Consider the following 21,394-nt stretch of genomic DNA (forward strand, 5'->3'; position numbering starts at 1 on the left):
GCAAGGATTTTGTCCACATCATGTTACTATATCTGCTCTTCTTAACTGCACCAATTCCATTTACCAAAGTAAAAACAAAGGCAACCTCATACCTGCAGTATTTTAAGATCTATCTAAAGTCTTCAGTACTGTACCTCACCAATTTCAGCTAAATAGATTAATTAGGACTATGCCTACCAGCTCTATTAGGTTTAATAGCTATCTCAATGGCAGACAGCAGGCTGTGAAATGGTAAAAATTAATCTCCTCCTTTTTAACTGTAGGAGTGGGAGTCACCCAAGGGTCCATTCTGGACACAATCATTTAAAAAATATTTACAAACAACCTCCACACTGCAAATCTTCTTCTTTCAGCTGTTCCCATTATGGGGTTTCCACAGTGGATCATCCATTTCCATTTCCTCCTGTCCTTTTCATTTTTCTCTGTCACTCCAACCACCTGTATGCCCTCTCTCAGTGCATTAATAAACCTTATCTTAGGCCTTCCTCTTTTCCTCTTACCTGACAGCTCCATCCTTACCATACTTTTCCCAATATACTCATCATCCCTCCTCAGCACATATCTAAACAAATGCAATCTCACCTGTCTGGCTTTGTCTCCAAACCATCCAACCTGAGCTGATCCTCTAATATACTGATTCCTAATTCTGTCCATCCTTGTCACACCCGATGCAAATCTTAACATCTTTAACTCTGCCACTTCCAGCTCTGACAACTGCCTTTTTGTCAATGCCACTGTCTCCAACCCATATAACATAGCTGGTCTCACTACACTCATGTAGACCTTTCCATTCACTCTTATTGGTACCCGTCTGTCACAAATCACTCCTGACACTCTTCACCACCCACTCCACCCTGCTTGTACTCTCTTCTTCACCTCTCTTCCACACTCACCATTACTCTGAACTGTTGATCCCAAGTATGTAAACTCATCCACCTTTGCCAACTCTACTTCCTGCATCCTCACCATTTCTCTATCCTCCCGCTCACTCACACACATATATTCTGCTTTGTCCTGCTGACCTTCATTCCTTTCCTCTCTAGAGCATATCTCGACCTCTCCAGGGTCTCCTCAACCTGTTCCCTACTCTTACTACAGATCACAATGTCATCCACAAATGTCATAGTCCACGGGAATGCCTGTCTGATCTCATCTGTCAACCTGTCCATCATCATTGCAAATAAGAAAAGGCTCAGAGCTGATCCTTGATCTAATCCCATCTCCACCTTAAATGCATCCATCACTCCTCACCACTGTCACACTACCCTCGTACATATCCTGTACCACTCTTACATACTTCTCTGCCACTCCTGACTTCCTCATACAATACTACAACTACTCTCTAGGCACCCTGTCATATGCTTTCTCTAAGTCCACAAAGACACAATGCAACTCCTTCTGACCTTCTCTATATTTCTTCAACAACACTCTCAGAGCAATCATCACATCTGTAGTGCTCCTTCCCAGCATGAAACCATGCTGCTGCTCATTAATCATCACCTCCCTTCTTAACCTAGCTTCCACTGCTCTTTCCCATAACTTCATGCTGTGACTGCTCAGTTGTATCCCTCTGTAGTTACTACAGCTTTGCACATCACCCTTATTCTTAAAAATCAGTACCAAGCCACTTCTTCTCTAATCCTCAGGCATCCTCTCACTTTCCAAGATTTCATTAAACAATCTGGTTAAAAACTCCACTGCCATCTCTCCTAAACACCTACATACTTCCACAGGTATGTCATCTGGACCAACAGCCATTCCATTCTTCATCTTCTTCATAGCTGTCCTTACTTCCTCCTTGCTAGTCCACTGCACTTCCTGATTCACTATGTTGGCATCATCCAACCCTCTTTCTCTCTCATTCTCTTCATTCATCAGCCCCTCAAAGTACTCTTTCCATCTGCTCAACATACTCTCCTCACTTGTGAGTACATTTCCCTCATTATCCTTTATCAACTTTACCTGCTGCACATCTTTCCCATCTCAGTCCCTCAGTCTAGCCAATCAGTACAGGTTCTTTTCTCCCTCCTTAGTGTCCAACCTTTCATACAACTCTCCATACACCTTATCCTTAGCCTTTGCCATCTCTCTTTTCGTCATATGCCTCATATCCTTATACTCTTGTCTACTTTCTTCATCTCTCTGACAATCCCACTTGTTTTTTGCCAACCTCTTTCTCTGTATACTCTCCTGTACTTCCTTGTTCCACAACCAGGTCTCCTTGTCCTCCTTCCTCTGTCCAGATGTTACACCAAGCACCTTTCTAGCTGTTTCCCTTACCAGCTCTGCTGTAGTTACCCAGGTATTCAGTAACTCTTCACTGCCACCCAGTGCCTGTCTTAACTCTTCCATGAACTCCACCTCACAATCACCCTCACTGAAAATAAAGATGCTAATACCATCCAATATGCAAATGACTCAACCCTAATCTGATTTGCCAAGAACTTGAACAACTGCTGCAGATAACCTAAGAATCCTACTATCTATTGAAAGTTGGCTCTATGAGGCACAGTTGCTGTTAAATCCGTAGACATCTAAACTAGTTGTATTTACCTCCAAGAGTTTCACATACCAGAAGAATAATTTAAAGATAGTCTGTTCCAACTGTATCAAATTTGAACTAGTAACCTGCACAAAACATCTAGGGATCATAATTGATTAAAATTTGAAATATGACATTTATCTCAAACAAGCAGTAAAAAATCTACTTACTGATGACACTAGGAAAACAATTGCCACAACTTACCTACTCCACACTCTTGTTTACTGCACTCCCATTTTTATAAAAATGCAAGCCATCTACTCCCACCTACTTGGAGAATGCTACAATAAAATAACAAAATTTACTGCTAATATACCATGCAGAAAACACAACTGTTTAGCTGTAAAAAAAATTAAGTTGGCTGAACTGCAACATATCCTAACCTTCTCTCAGTTTGTCAGTATACAAAACCTAATCTACAAATCAGATAAGTGCCCCAGCATCAAAGGCATAATTTATCCCTACTCTAAAAAAAGCACGTTTCCAAAATGGTCAGCCCCATCACTGATATTAATGAGTAGATCTAACCTTCAAAGTTGAGGTAGCCATTGATACGCCAGCTGACGTCAGTGGCGTTAATGTTGACTGCTGAAGTACTTGACTCTAGAGATGGAATACTCACTATGAGAGAAACAGGACTGAGGGTACCCTAGTAGACAATGCCTCATTGTCAGTAGAGCACCAGCCCTGAAGGTATAAAATTCAGAAGCAATGACTTGACTACAAGGTCAATGATGTGAATGTTAGGGATGTCAAGGTTAAGGGCACTGTCTCCAGCTGAACAGTTGGTATTGATACTTACAGAAAAAGGTTAGTGTTTGGACTTGATGGAAGACCCCCCCACAAGAGAAGGGTAAGGGTCTGGACCAAATCCAGGAATGTAGACAGGAAAGGTGACCTCAATCCTCCAATATTAGCAGGGAAAGACACATGGGATTACATTTACTGAACAATACAAAAGGTTTGCCACACTTTTGCATGGTCCAGCTGGAAAGATACAGACCTACTATAAGACGTGACTTATACCAGTGAAGAGTGGAAGGAGATATGGAGCTTCCATTTGGAAAGAATAAACAATGAACTTTCAACTCAGGAAGGGAATAATTCTCTTCAAGATGACTACCCCTGTGGTATGTTTTGTTTTAGAAGGGTTGGACTGAATAAAAAGCTTTTCTGAAACAAAAATATACATATGTGCCTTAGCAGATTTAGATGTTTTAGTGCTGGGCACATAATCTCTACCACTATCAGATTTCTTCCTGCCTTAATCTTTGGATGTGGAGTGGGACAGGTTCATAGACAGCTCAGAAACAGGGGAAGCCCTGAACTTTTCACCATAATAAACTTCTAGTACAGCTGTAACTACTACCACATAAAACGGAGTTGGGGAAGGCAACCTAACTGCAATCGCTACTGTTAAATCACCAAAAGCTTTGAAAGGTAAATGGAGCAGGCTGACCTGGCTGAAGTCTGAAATGACATTATTTCCAATCAGTGAAGGAATAAAGCAGTTTTTATTCTACCAAAACAGAGACAGAAGATTGGTACCCTGGAGCTGTTTATTGGCATGATCTGACTTTAATACATGGCTAAAATGATTTGGAGTGGGGTCTTTAGGCTTATAGTATTACAGGAAAAAGTAGAGGTATAAAGGTAACTTGAAAAAGTTTTAGGTACTGGGCTAATTCCTGCCAGTCTGATTCCAAATGGTAATGGAGATGAAACTCCCAACATCATTATCCTTTTGTACTGTTAGTCAAGGCAGTCAGCATTTTAAACATTTGAGGAGCTCCCCAATCTTTGGGATTTTACTGTTGTGGTGCAGAACTACATGCAATGCACATGGATCTCTTCCCCAGTAAACACTTTGCAGACCCATATATTCTGTGGATTCAAGAACAAGAAAATATCTATCTGAGTGAGTAGGATTTTAAACATCTGAGAAGTCCCCCCCCCCCAATCTTAGAGCATACTACTGCTGCACTGAAGATCTATACACAAGACACATGGATCTTTTCTCCCAAAAGAGGGTAATTTGCAGACCCATACACTCTGCAACCTCTGGGACAAGAATTATTCATTTGATTTTCTATGTTTTTTCTGCTGCTACACTATTTTTTGCATGTCTCTTTCTCACTCCCTCATTGCCAGGCTTTTGCCTTTGGAACTTGGCTGCCAGCTGAGTTTTCACTGGAAATACATTTGTTCTGTTGTCTCTATTCTTATTTTTACCCTCCCCAAGCTTTGTACTTGCAGGTCGGATCTGTCATTATCTCATTTCATCAGCCTTCTTCCTTCCTTACTTTATGATTTTCTTTACTCTTCTCTTTATTGCTTCTACATTTTGTCCAATCTTTAACACTGTACTGTTTGCTGTATGCATTCTATCATTTCCCCTATTGGCTCCTCTTTATCTTTTTGGAGCTTTCTCTCTTGACCATTACTCGTTTCTCTTTCCATTCTCATTTTCTGCTTTTTGTGAGGGCAGTAACATAATTCTACACTGCGGTAGTTGTCTGGATTTGCATTGTTTTCAGCATTACATGGACTGTTTTATTCTTGCATTGAATTTAACAAAAGTAGCAATTTCTGTGCACTCACCTTATTTTTACCTTTATAACATTCTCTATGGTAACCAAAGTACTCAGTTATACTACATGCAGTCCAACATCCTATCACGACTGTACATACAAAACAGCACACCTCTTGGTCATCTGATTGATTATGACAGTGAAGCAAATATGGGCAGGGTCTGTGATTTGGATTGCAATCAGGTGGATAATACCTATTATGTTACTGCAGCACAAGTTGAAAGGATAATGGACAGATTGCAGTTTAAAAAAGAAAGAGATGATAACTGTGACCACACCTTTGATCACTCTTGCAGTTTGTTGAGAATCAATGTCCAAACCAGTAACATGCAAACTCTGAATGTCAGACGTTTAAGTGTATTACGCTGTCTTTTTATTTACATTATACATTTTACACATCTCTGTGACAAACATAAAGAATTAAATTCTTTAATGTTTCTTTGCATTAGAAAACTTGTTCAAGGGGTAACCATGTTGCACATTTATGTCATCAAAGCAATTTTGTAGCACACAGAAACATGAAGATAAAGCATCAGTTCATCAAATTTGATTTTCAACAAATGGGAATGTCATCTACTGATGCTGGTGTACAGACTGACAGTGTGGAAACATCTGAAGAAGCTGCAATCAAAACAATGAATGGGAAGACACCTGCAGTGATCCTGATGATGGCTTTGTAGATAATGTCAATGACTATGATTGGGCACATTATAGTATCTTTCGCAACAAGTTTATGTCTGAAGACAGAACACAAGATGTTTATAAAAGGTACAGTAATTTTTTTTTACTTTCCAAAAACAGTAATTTGTGCTAATAGTATTTGTTGAAACATTGATTGGCATTTTTTTTTTAATTTTTCTAATACAGATATACAATGTTATCATCACAAAGACCACCATGGTCACAAATGACTTTCCTGGTTTAGAAAGTTGCTTACTTCAAATTATTTCTAAGTGCTTTTTTTGCCTTTCAGCATGTAAGATGCATGTCCACTGGCAGTAATACTGTACGTCTGTGAATAGGGCAATAGTAAACTTTAGGATACTCAACCACAGCTTGGACGTATGAGTGCTGGTAATTTACTAATTGCTTGCTGAATTTATTTCAGTCAAGGTTCACTAATACAAAAACTGAACACGATGAGATCAGTGAATAATGCTGCTATATCAAGAAGGAAAAATCTTTTAATTCAATCCACCAATCTTATTCCATCAGTACACAATGTGTGGAGATTAGGGCAGAGCAATGTTGTGTGTGAGGACCGTAAAAGAGCAGCTAAGTTAGGGGGGATGCTAGGTGCTGTTCTCTTGGACATACAGCCAAATTTCAAATCTTACTGTTATGGACCTGGAGACAGACAAAATAGTGAACATTATTAGTATAAGTAAGGTAAAGAACTGCATACACTTACTTATGCATCACTGCACTATAAGTCAAAGATAATAGTATACAATTATATCACATTTATTATTTGTTATTACTTTAGAACAATGAGGTCAATAACTCATGCAATGGGGTTAAAGGGTTTGAAAAGATCACTGACATTCCTTTTGGGCATGGAATTCAAAACTGAAAGTATTACATAGACCATTACTACTCTGTTCATAAATTCCTGAGGGAGAAAATGCCACACATAAGACACTGGTGTGGTGTGTGGCACATTGCTAAAGGTGTGCAATTAATTCATAGATATACATAGCTAGTATTTCTTTTTCTAAGTCCTATTGTGCTATGGTGATCACAATGTAAGTGCATTTTGTTTATGCCATGCAGGAATAAAGAAAAAGATAGAGCAATGCAGTAGCAGAACAGAATGTGGAGCCATGCTTGATTGAGCACAATCCATAACTAATCATCTATTTTGGTGTGCTAGAAAAGCAGTGGTGATGGTGACATAGTACTGGAGAAGTGGATGTCCATTTTAAATTATATATGTCATGTTCACCAGGGATATGGATTTGTTGTTTGCAAAATGTGAACATGACGCATTAGAGGACCATGTATGAATCGAGACAGATACATAGATGTTCTTAAACAACAGAATACATTAGTACCTTTTATATCTTAGTAAGTATTTGCAACTTTATATTTCACTAATCAATTGCCACTTCTTTGAATTTGCTTGCATTCATGTCATTCTGATAGGGAGCTGTGTGTTGAAGGAACTTGATGAGTTGATGGGAAACCCTACTTTTCTGAGAGAGATCCCTCATTTAGCAGTTGCAGAGCAACCTGCATCACTGGAGGTCTATCACAGAGTGGTAGCATTTTTTTTTTACCACAGAAATGCTGCAATTCTTCTATAGCAGTGTACAGACAATGTATAACAAATGTTCTTAACTCCACAAAGAAATAAATGCCTTCAATTCATACTGAGGTAGGTATTTACATTGTTTAGTGCACATTGAGAAGCATATCAGTTACTGTTTCATATGTTTCAGTAAATCACCATTACTCATAGCTTACACAAATGTATACTTTGCTGTAATAACTTAATGACAAATACAATTTTGAATAACTAAGAATATGTTGAGTAAGAATCAGTTTTACATTAAAACATCAACAAACAGAAATGTTTCTAATTCATGTATTTCTCTTTTTGAAGAATATTATCTTGTCACTACTTCAGGTAGTCAGCATAATCATTTAATGCAGTTATATGTATTAAATGTTAATATTAGACAGCTGTGTGCAATATCACATTGCATGCTTTTATGTTGCTATTACAGAATTTTTCTGTCATGCCTACCTTACAATAAGAACTCAGTAAAGCCATGACTCATCAACAATGAAGGCTTAGATTTCTGGTGAGTACCTTTCCTTGGAGAAAGAGATGGCTATGCTGTTTTATTGTAGGCGAAGACCACTAACATAAGGTAAGACTGCAACATAAAATGTTCAAAGATTTATAGTGCCTTATAATAACAGTTTGCATCACTGGATACATATCATTACACAGTGAAATGATTGCTGTGACAATGTATTTCTTTTTAAAGTTACAATTCCTTGAAGTGATCTTGAGTCATTAATGCTGAATGAAAAAATGACCTGAAAATTGTATCAAAAGATAAATAACTTAATTTTAGAAAATATCAAAATTATACAGACAGGCATATTTGCAAGTCCAGAAGAGAGACTTCCCAGAACTAGTATTTGCTAATCACCAACCTGTGGACATGCCAGAGTTACTGTATCTGACACAGTTTAGAAGCTGTTTCAACAAATACTGTAGTAGCAGACACATACCTCTGGATTCAGCAAGCACTGCATGGTGTGCAGGACTAGTGCAGGAGCTCCAGCAGGCAATATGTCTGCCGTGCGATCCAGGAATAAGCTGTAGGGACGTGCACAAGCACTCCTGCACTAGTCCTGCACGGACTCAGCCCCTATATGCAAATTACCCCATTTGTAGGTGAAATCCATGCAAATGAGGTGAATTTGTGATCCAGGAAGCTGGAAGCCGGCCGTGCAGGACTAGTGTAATCTGCAGTAATGTACTCGGCCAGTAACAGCTCCAAATAAAGGGTGGATATCATTTAGAAAGCATGCCAATGGATGGCCAAATATATGGCCATTGGCATGGAAAACAGTTGCAAAAATAAAAAAAAAATCAACTTTTATTTTTTTTAGCTGATCTCAGCTGTTTAAGCACAGGGCAGCGGAGCGCAAATGGGATTTGGTGAAAAATAAAAAAATAAAAGCCTAAAATAAGCATTCTAACCAAAATCACTATTTTGCCATTATACTCAATGGCAGGCAGAAGACAACATGGCCAGTGAATAGCAGTTACTAAGGGAGGAGGCTCAGTGTGGGACCTGTAACTTTGCATCAGCAGGCAATCCTATGCAAATGAGGGGAATGATACTGAATCCCAGATTTCCCCTGCATGCTAGTCAGCACCCAGTAGTGTGAGAGCAGGAATAGCTTGGTGCAAGCCTAGGAGTTAGCTGACATCATAGGGGGGTATGTCAGGTATACTGTAAGCGGACTGGAGCCATGTGGCTCCGGTTTGCCCTTAGCTTAGCAGAGCTAAGCAAGGGGGTGTGTCTGAGGCTGCCTAGTACTCTACATTGCCTAAGCGGGTGTGCACGCCACGCACCGGGTTTTAAAGGGAAAAAAAAAAGTAAACCAGGAAATAGCAGCTCTATGCACATTTGAGCACTGTGTTTGCATGGTGCACCACCGGGCTTAAACAGGAAGGCAATGGGAAGGGAAAACAGTAGTAGGAAGGTAATCAAGGAGAACTAGAATAGCTGGCAGGTGAAATGCAGCAGAATCAACCAATTACACAGGCAGCAGACCAGCCCAGCCCAGAATACTGCTATAAACTATGCAAGCACCTTTCCCTCTCATTTTTCCCAGATACTCTACACCACCAGTGTATACAAGTGGGGAATTTTTAACAAACAAAAGCAACAAAATGATTGGGGCTGCAATAGTTATCATACAACAACATGTGGAAGAGGCTGAGGGTGGTGAGGATGAGAATGCTGTCAACCAACCCACAGTGAGGAGACGGAGAAGAGTGTACAGACCCAGGGTAACCTACCAGAGGCTACATGAGTTGGAGATAGTGGAGCGCTATAGGGTAGACAGGGCCCTCATACAGCAAATTGTTGAGCTGTGCCAACCACGCATGACACACAGAGCTCACAGAGGGGAATCCATCCCAGTTGATACCAAGGTATGTGTAGCCCTAAGAATACTAGCTACAGGTACCTTCCAAAGGCTAACTGGGGATATCATGGGGATCTCACAGGCATCAGCATCCAGGGTACTCCACCAGTTCCTGGATGCCATGTCAACACATGCCAGTGAACACATATATTTCTCCAACATTCGTGAGGCATTAGCCAGCAATATGCATCTCTTCCACCAAATAGCAGAATACCCTGTGGTAGTGGGTGCTATAGACTGCACACACATATGCATCAAAGCACCACCCTGTGAGCGGGGTAGGGTCTACATCAACTGCAAGGGCTTTCCCTCCATCAACTGCCAGGTCATGTGCGATGCCCAGGGCATTATAATGAATGTGTGTGCTGGCTCCTCTGGAAACTATCATGATTCCCACATCTGACATCTGACTCAGCTGTACCAGAGATTTGCCAATGGGGACATCCCTTATGGTCACCTAGTGGGGGATGCTGGTTACGCACTGGAGCTGTGGCTGATGGCACCCATCAGAAATGCACACACACCCAAACAAGAACTCCATAATGAGGCACACGCACAGACCAGAGTTGTAATAGAGCATGTGTTTGGGATGCTCAAGTCACAGTTCCAGTGCCTGGACACATCCAGTGGAGCCTTGCAGTACTCCCTAGCTACATGTACTCAAAGTGTCATCATATGTGCCATGCTACACAACATGATCCTGTGGAAACAGCTGCAGCTGGAACAGCACAGGGCAGGGCCACACAGCCCCCCACCATTGCCAAGGCCTGCACAGGCACAGAGTGACTCGGAGGAGGAACAACCTGAGCCTGCCCCAGTAGGCAGAAGGAGGCATGCCCAGAATGCCCTGGCCTTGGCAAAGAGGCAACACATAGCCCATACACTGACACAGAAGGGACCCAGGGAATGACACCTCTCTCTCTGACTCGCACATACAGTAAAAGGGATGCCAAACATGACACTACCTGTGGTCAGCCATGTATAGGGAGTGTACTATGTGCATCTGACATAGGCAGCCCTCCAGCACCATCCTCAGTATTGGCACACCCACAAGGTAAGTCACTCTCCTTACTAATTGCCGAATGGAGTAGTATGTGTTGTTACCTGTATCTATGGTATGGATGTGAGCATGCAAGGGAATCGGGTGGCTGAATGGGATGCCAGCAGATACTAGACACTTATAGTGGCAGCATGAGATCTGTAACTAATACTGGTGTCATCATGGTAGCCAGTACTACACATGGTGACAAAACCCACTGCAGGAAATGTGCTGAGCCATGTGTGTCCATATGATGCACACATGCCAGTCAGGGAAGTTCACATACCCAACAACAGTCTCGGCCAGAAGGACAGGTATAGACAAACACAAACAAAGGTTGTGCTAAGGCCTCTGAATGATGCCTATGGATAACCTCTCCTAAGGCTTAAACAGACAGACTACATCAGGTCAGGCAGTGGGATGTTAGTTCTGAAGGTTAGGAAGTCAGAAACTAATATGTAGGTCAATCAAACCTAAGACCTGTAGTATGCTGATATGCCTCTAGTCAGCATGATAGGTTAGAAAACAGAATGAAATGGAGTACCTGACATACCAGTACAGTCATAGCAAATGTGTACAAGTGTCAGGTGTGCTCCCCCCAGTCCTATGTAGAAATGTAGTAACAGTCAGGTGTGCCCCCCCAATCCGATGTAGAGATGTAGTAACATGTATTTGTAGGTATAATACCAGTGGAGCACAGATGACCAGAGGTGGCCAAGGTAACAGGATAGATTGTAGCATTTGTACAATATACAGGTATGTGCGTGTTAGGTTGGTGTGTGTTTCATATTGTGTGAGAGTGGTCAGTATGCATGCATGTTGAGGTTTGACCTGGTGGTCATTGCCCACTACTGCTGATGACATGGCCAAGTCCTCACCACTACAGTGCCAAAGGCAATTCCCCCCAGTATAATACATGCTAGCAGTAAGCCATTGTAAATGTATGTTGGTAATATGTGTCAACATCTAAAAGATGGACATGGCATGACTGTTCGGCTAGATATACAAGCAGTACACATGGAAAAGTACCCCAGACATACAGTATATAATGTGTAACCATGAAATGGACACACCCTTGGAATTGTACATACGGGTATGCATCACATTATCTGGGCTTGTAGTAGGGAATACCTATGTCATCTGGCCGAACACTTGCAGATCACAAAAGTGATAGGACTGATGTATTGGGAAACAGCTGATGTCCCTGCACAAGCCAGCATAACTGGAATGCCCCATGCATATCTATGAGTCAGATGCAAGCACAGATAGCGCACATGCACCCAGCTCACCCAAACACCACCCACAGGTACCTCTCTGGTCGTATTCCTTCTGTTGGGAATGGGTACAATATGACCCCCCCCCACCTGTGTATGGCAATTGCAAAATAATGCAGCATGCAGTGCAGGTGTCCCATGCAGATGTGTCCCTAGCTGTAAGTAGCACCCTGCCAGCATCCACACCACCTGATCAATACTGATAGAAAGTATTGGCATGAACACCTAGCACACCTACCCTGTCACCCCAGGGGAACATACTGTATGGCAGTCTGGAACTGTAGGACTGACAGAATGCAATGACCTGCTACAGCTGGCCTGCATCACCACCAAATGGCCTACAGGCCTCTGCAAAAGGCCTGTGTCTCACCCGTACTGCCAATGTATGTTATGTCATGGCCATCCAAATAACAACATATACTCCGCATAAGCCATATGCAAGGCCATGCGTGCAAACCACAGTAAAATGTCCACCATGTCCCACTGCATGAATTGTGGACCAACACAAAAATACAGCTGTGATGAGATGATAACTTTATGGAATGTATCAGAGAATGTATGCATAATTGTGGAAGAGGATAGAATAATAGAGGGGTGGGAGCATGGGCAGCATGGAATGTGCAAGATCCGACACACAGCCATGTGCACATACTACCCTGGCTGTAAACACAAAAATGGGTGGCTACAAACCTGCCCGTACACCACAATAGGGGTAATGTCCTGACTTATGACCCCTGTCTCTGGGTAACCTGTGTGAATCTGTACAGCTGTGAGGTATTGCCACAGCAAAATAAGGCCATACTGTCATGTCGATAGATATACAAGTATGGAATCCTCTGCCAGTACTGTACCAAGGTGCTTAACTGGATGCACAGACCCAGCAGCAAGTGTCTGCAGCTCCCCCTCCAGAATGGCTTAACTTTCCATGAATATGTAGGCATTTGCCCACAACACTGGACACAGCTGCATTCACCCTGTGCTCTCCAAGACATCACTGTGAGCAAGAATGTCCACCTGACAGTACTTGAGGACATAAAGCATCACAGTGTATAACAGTACACATGTCTGAATATCTCTGCTAACACAAGTACCATATAGCAGAACAGCACAGACACAATCACCTACAGTACACACTATCCCTTGCACACGGTGACCCCATATTGCCAACTGATCTACAGATATCCTGCAGAAACAGTCTGCTACCTGTAAGTGTAGAATACAAAGGTCTGCACTAGAGTACAAACTACCTGGAATGGATCCACACATTCAGTACAGAAGGGCATACTGGGCATGGTCACACACTTAGAGAAATGAAGGCAATGTCAGACAACAACATACTGAAAGGTTATACTGGACATGCTCACACACTTAAACAAATGAAGCCCATGTCTGCCAACAACAGTGGGCCATACATATCTGACAGCTGCAGATGTTAGTGCATACATTCCTCAGTATGCACCAGTCATGCTTTGCACACACATTGGATAGGAATACAGACATATATGAAAGGACAGCACACTATAATATGCCAAAAGTAGACATACATACATAGATGTGTGGAAGAGAGTGACAGTGACAAAGAGCCTCCCGTCATGAGGCCTGTCCCACCCAGCACACAGTGAAATGGCTACAACCACATGATGTGTAAATGTCACTAACTGTAGAAATTAGCCACTGGTATCCTTCAGCATTACTGATCCTGTGTTGCAAGTGCTAGCTGTGCAACATGACTGTACAAGGCAGTAGTCATCTAGCAGTTGTATACACGTACCTGAGGAATATAAACCTTTGTGTGCCTGCGTTGGTGTGTCTACCTCTAGATGAATGGGTTATGGCCCATGCACACACTCTGCCCTCCCCACAGCCCTACTATGACAAGCCTGCTGATGTCATCAACTTTGAAATACACCTTTGGGAAAAGCGTAACCCAGTAATCTTTGTGGTGCATCCTATAACTAAGTAAAGCTGTAGTGTGGTAAACTAGCAAGGTAGGAGTTCTAATCTCAGACATGGCAAAGATGTGTGTGGGTGTGTGTGTGTGTGTGTGTATGTGTGTGTGTGTGTGTGTGTGTGTGTGTGTGTGTGTGTGTGTGTGTGTGTGTGTCTGTGTGTGTGTCTCTGTCTGTTTAGGGAGCAATGCTTTTTAGGCTAGTCACACTCACTACAATTCAAATGCCCTACTTTGGCAAGGCTGCTGATGTCATTCACTGCAAAATACACCTTTGGGAAAGGTGCAGCCCAATAATTTCCATGGCGTGTCCTATAACTGCATGATGCTGCCATGTAATAAACTAGTTAAGTAGGAGTTCTAATCCCAGACATGGCAACTGTGTGTGTGTGTGTGTGTGTGTGTGTGTGTGTGTGTGTGTGTGTGTGTGTGTGTGTGTGTGTGTGTGTGTGTGTCTGTCTGTCTGTGTAGGGGGCAATGCTTTTTAGGCTAGTCACACTCACTACAATTCAAATGTCCTACTTTGGCAAGTCAGCTGATGTCATTCACTGTGAAATACACCTTTGGGAAAGAAGTAGCTCATTAATCTCTGTGGTGTGTCCTATAACAGCGTAATGCTCTAGTGTGATATAGTACTTTGGTAGGGGTTCTATTCTCCCACATGGCAAGTGTGGATGTTTGTGTGTGTGTTTCTTTGTCTGTTTAGGGAGCAATTTTTTTTAGGCTAGTCACACTCACTACAACTCAAATGCCCTACTTTGGCAAGCCTGCTGATGTCATTCACTGTGAAATACACCTTTGGGAACAAAATAGCCCAGTAATCTCCGTGGTACATCCTATAGCAGCGTAATGCTATAGAGTGATATAGTACTTTGGTAGGGGATCTATTCCTACACATGGCAAGTGTGGATGTTTTTGTGTGTGTGTTTCTTTGTCTGTGTAGGGAGCAATGCTTTTTAGGCTAGTCACACTCACTACAATCCAAATATCCTACTTTGACAAGCCTGCTGTTGTCATTCATTGTGAAATACACCTTTGGGAAAGGAGTAGCCCAGTAATCTCCCTGATGCATCCTACAACAGGGTAATGCTGTAGTGTGATATAATACTTTGGTAGGGGTTCTATTCCCACACATAACAAGTGTGGATGTGTGTGTGTTTCTTTTTCTGTGTAGGGTGGAATGCTCTTGAGGCCATTCACAGTCACTACAACCTCAAATGACCTTCTTTGGCAAGCCTGTTGATGTCATACCCAGTGAAATACACCTTTGGGGAAGGAATCCTCCAGTGATCTCCATAGCACGTCCTATAACTGCATAATGCTGTGGTGTAATAAATTAGGTAGGAGTTATAATCCCAGACATGGCAAGTGTGTGTGTGTCTCTCTCTGTTTGTCATTCGTATCCTGTGTGGAGGTGGCTGTAAGTGTGTAACAACTGGGCTCATTGTGGAGCGGTTTTTGCAAATTTCTTACATGGTGGCCCTAGTATATGTCACAATGTCCACCTTACAAGGATAACAGATGTGAAATAGCCGAGAGGCTGGGGTAGCAATCCATACCACTGCATGTGACATCAAGGCCTGGTGAACAAAGTTAGCAACCCTTGTATTACACAGAAAACACTCTCAACCCATGTCTCATACACAAACATACTTGCCTAGGCAACAACCACTATGTTGGTAGTACCCTGCATATTGCCCACAGATAGTAACCATGGTGTGATTGCAGTGGACTACACAGGGCATGGCACCCTGTCATTCAGTACAATAGGCACGTACATGCAGACAGTGTGCCTTCACTATGTTCCCCACTGGACGCTTGCAACACCTGTGGTGCCATCAAATGTGACCCACAAAGGACATACCATGCCTTAAACACATGCCCTGTATGGACAGATGCCACTGACACCAGGGGATACCTGTGTCATGCTATCAATGTAGGTGCAGGGTCAATCTGCTGTCCATTACCAGTTTCCGGAACATGAGGTCTGGACAGGCACATCTGATGATAATCTGAGTACACAATGTGGGACAGACACCCCAGGTACAGTTCCACATGTCACTGTACATGCATGTGGGATGTGTGCACATCCCAGACAGCATCCATGTCATGGAGAAAAGAACACATACATGGCAAGCATTGCACAGCAATGGCCACACACAATAGTTATCCAGGAGGCTGGATGGTGAATACAATACCCCCCTGTGTGGGCCAATCCAGACACTACACCCCTTAGCCCCACTGCAGACCATTGTCATGTGGCCTGATGCCAAGGCATACCCTTCACCTAGCCTTGCATAGCCTTCTGGTACAGTCAACCACTACACACACATGAAGCAATGCACACATGCATGTCAGTACTGGCACCCTATGTTTGTGTGCATGGTGTATAATGCTTTCGACCACATTCAGACTCACTACAACCCCCATTGGAATACTGAAACATGCTGTCTGATTTCAGACACCTTCACATACCCTTTGCCCATATAACCTCCGGATAACCCCTGTGGTGCATGTGATACCTGCACAGTACTGTATTGTGGCAAACTAACTAGTTAGGAAGTATATTCCTGACCCTGCCAAGTGTGTCAGTGTGTGTGAGTCCCTGAGAGAGTGTGGCTGTGTTGACGCTGACACCTGTTCATGTGGACAGGCAAGTGTACTACACCTACCATATTGCTACCATATCACTGCTGCAGATGTCACTCACCATCACATATACGTTTGGACAGCTTTTCAACATGTAAGCTATTTGGAGCATGCAATAACTGCATAGCCATGTGATAGCAATACATATTCAATCAGGGATTTGAAACCCTGTACTGGTAGGTGTGTGACACAAACATGCTTAGGTTTTACTCTCCCACCCCCTCCCTGCCTTACATTGTCTCTGTCTGTCTCTCTCACTCCCTCTCTGGTGGATGTGGAGAACTACACCTGATTTTCTTAGGCAGCAGGATGTGTTTTGTAAGTGATGCTTATGATCAGCTGATGGCCTTTGCATGAATTGCAGCCCTCTTCTAGCTGATTGCATGTGGAACAGCTGTGGTGACATTCCCATAGCCAATTGCATGGAAACACACCCCAATATCTAGGAACATCATGTTGGTGTTGAGCCTTTTCATTCACTGTGAGCAGGACCTAGATCTGGTGTTTGGCAAGCAGCATCACATATGAATTTGGGATTTACCTCTAACAACATACACTGTGGAAACAGGCCAACACACAGGAGGGGGATGTGTCTGACATGACTACAGAATGTAAGTGTTGCTATTCTGCATTTGGAGTAATGCCGGTTTAACAGGGTGTGTGTGAATATGGCTGGTCTACATGTTTTAATATCTGCCATGACAGTGCTATGTTTTTGAGGAAACCCCCATCTGTAGAGTCATCTTCAGAGTGGGCAGTGTGTGGTGCCTTTTGTTTCTTGTGTTGCTCACTGAGCACCTATCTGAGAACTGCAGAAGCATAGTGTGAGGACTGCAGTCAGTACATGGTGACAGCCATGACAGTTACTGACTTCATATCCCTCATAGGACATATGTCACAACAAACCCTGTTACAATAGTAAATGTATGAGGTTATCACAGCCACATGTCAATATTGGCCCTGTGTTTGTGCCTCCAGCCACAACTCTGTCAACCTTTGTACATATGTCATGCAGTAAGAGGTGTATATGTACACCATTATTTATTGACATCATATCTGATAACAAGCCAGTTTGATATCAGACTGCTACACATGTTATGTATAGTAGGGGTTATATTTGAGGACATAACCTGGGAATTCTGTGGTTGTGTGTACAGTGCTAAGGTCTGTGTACTTATGGTGATTGTTGACAGTGTGTGTATTGCGAATATATACCTTGGCCTGTGTACAGACTGTGGTAGATGTCATTGTTCTTGGTCCTGTTCTATCTGATGCTACATGCTGCTCCAGTGTATGGTACCCTATCGGCTTACATGTTTGTAGGGCCAAACACACACATGCCCCATACCACACATGTCCTATACCACAGACAGGCATCGGACCACACTGTGTAGTGGCCCAGTATATGTAGGGTTAGTGTGTGAGTGGCACATATGAGGATGGTGTTGATCAGACAGTCCATATACTGTAATATTAAGCTAGCTTACCATATGTGGCTGTGGCTGTGTTCACATTGGTTGTGGTTATGCACTTTCACACAGGTGTCTGTTACTCTGTGCTGTGACATGCCTGTAGAGCCTGCTATATTTGCAGGTACATGTGTATTTCCCTATAAGAAATGTAGGTCAGTGTTGTGGCAGTCTGTCTGTAGCCTGCACAGTGGTTTGTTACATGCCTAGCAGCTTAGTTTACTTACCCAGTGTGATGTTATGTCCAGATATCTGCCAGATGTACTGCAGCCAGGCCACCATAACTGTCATGTATTTCTGACAAAGCAGTGGGATGCTGTACAGATGCATGTCAATAACTAGTGGGTAGTATGTGGCCATGTGACCTCTGCACCAGCGGTTATTATGTGTCAGGAAAGAGAGGAGTGTGTGAATGCATAACCTATGGGGGCAAATGTATTCCAGTATTTACGTGATATACCCATCAACATGGTTGTTAACATCCACATTGTCAGGCTTGGTCCACATGTCTTGCACTAAGGGGTTCTGTGTATACCTCTGGACTAACCAGAGTGTGTCAGACTGCTCACATTTATTGGCCATATCTCTGCTGTAGTCCACAGGAACATTACTGTGCTAGCAGTGATACTGTACTATGATGTCCTTAGGATGTCTGTCAGTAGCCAATGGAGCACATGTTAAAAGCAGAAGTGACCTCCCACACACGTCTGTTAAGTTAACCCCTATTACAGTAGCAACAGTCTACATATATATCTGCAATACATAACTGACATCCCCTTGCACTAAGAGTTTGGGACTACTGGGACTGAGGAAGGACTCCACTCCATGTTCTGGACATATGGTGAACATATATCTATATATAATTATCCATATATCTATATAGATATATACACATATATACATCAACATACATAGATGGATATGTATATGTACACATATATACATATTAACACTCAAATATATACATATACACAGCAATATATGTCTACACATATACAGATATAGATACATATGCACATATACTTATGGATATCTACCTATACATTGACAATAATAGGTATATCAGGATAGATATGTATGCACATATAGTTATAGATATCTACACACACACACACACACACACACACATATATATATATATATATATATATATATATATATATATATATATATATATACACAAAGAGATCTACACATGGTCATATATATGATGCACTATACAGATGTGTATATAGACATATATATATGAATATACATGTGTACGTACATGTAGACATATATCAATATATGTATATGTATATATCCATATTCCTGTCATGTGTAAACATCACAGTTGTGTATACCCTCCAGATGTAGCTCACCGTATGTATCTGATATGTGTACATTATGATAAAATAACATATGTGATGCAACAGTCATATTAATAACAAGTACTACACAATTGTGGAAGTAAAGGCAATTGTTCAATACTAATCAATATGTGTACTGACAGATATATTGGAAAAACAACAGTTCTCTTCACAGTGGTCATGGTGTAGTGGTGATTATAGTGTACAGGGTCCTGCATTCAAGATCTGCAAGGGCTGTTCATTTTGTTGCTGGGCAGAACAAGGGATGTTGGATACAGAGTGGTTAAGGCAGTTTTGAGCAGCTTTAAGCGGGTTTGTGCGAAGCTAAGCGGTGCTAAGCTATGGGTAAACATACAGGTGCTTCCGCAGTGTAGGCTTTACTTACCAGTGCGCAAATCAGCTTAGCTGTTATATTGGAGCAATGTTGATACCTGCTAAGCATGGCTTAGCCCTGGTAACCTGTTCCCACCACCCAGTCCAATAACATAGCAGGGTAATGACATCTGTAATAAGTTTATGTAATGCCATGTACAATACATGCACCCATGTGCTGTCATTACAGTAGCATGAGGTGTGAGTGTCATGTCTGGGACACAGAAGTATATGAGGCCTGTACAGCACTGTAATCCATGTGAATGTGTTACATACAGGGGTAGTAGCCCAGGGTATGTGCTGTCACATTGGCGTCTAGTGTATCATGGCAGTAGTACTGTTGACAGTGCTTTCCCAGGCAAGAGTAGAGTGCTAAATGTAGTACTGACAACAGGCACACCTGCAGGCATAACTGGACTCTGAGGCCTTCCTGTTGTATCCCTGGTGTGTGAGCTGTGTCACAGTATATATCCCCTACTGGATAATGATACGACATGTTGAATGTAACTGTAGACTACCATCTGTACAGCACATGTTAGTGAGGGCTTCCAACATGTAGTTATGGCATACATATTGTTGTCAAATGTCTGTCTGTCAACACATTCATCCTACTGCATAGCTACTTGCCAATCTGATGACTGTCAGTCCCTGTACAGATGTGCAGATGGCAGGTATCCAGCTGTGATATGTACAGGCAACCTATGCTTGATTGACACTGACATGTCTGCCCAGCTGTGTAAGAACTGGCACATATAGGAGACAACACCCTGTACTCACCATATGCCAAGGGTACCTCCACTGCACTACCACAGTCAGCAGAACATGCTTTGATACAGGTCTCCATCACAGACACATCTTTGAACGAAATACCGCAGTTACGGAATCTTACCTGCAACATCAGTAATGTATCGGACACTGAGTTTACTTTTGACTTTTCTCTTTTCCAAGTGGATGATGACATCAAACGCATGGGAGCTCATCCCAAGCATCCGTTACCAGTAACAACATATGCTATGACTACTAAAGGGAATATGAACATCCAAAAAGGTACTGTTATCAATGCATCTAGCCCTAGGAGCAAGAATAAATGTGCAACGAATAGTGAAGATTGAGAAGCACATAAATTAGACAATTTTCTTACGAGTAATGTTGAATTTGATATGAAAGGAATAGACAACAAATGCATTGTCAATGATAAATGTTCTGAAGGCAACAGGGGAACCTTAAGGGATATGATTTATTCTCTGGGGAAATCATTGCTAGCTGTAAAGAGTATCAAAATAGACAATGCATATTTGTCAAAATGCATAACATTAGGCATAGTACCAATGGGGTTAAGATTTTTTAAAATGCCCATGGGCCTTAATTTAGATGCCAACACAATGGTGGAATTTAACACTTTATTTAACAATTTTGGGATCGGTTATAGGAATATGTTGATCAAAAAGAATGATGAGAAATTAAGTAAACTGGTCGGTGTAGTA

The sequence above is a fragment of the Protopterus annectens genome, chromosome 7.part1, assembly GCF_019279795.1.
Source record: "Protopterus annectens isolate FY-2018-M chromosome 7.part1, PAN1.0, whole genome shotgun sequence".
Taxonomy (NCBI): domain Eukaryota; kingdom Metazoa; phylum Chordata; order Ceratodontiformes; family Protopteridae; genus Protopterus; species Protopterus annectens.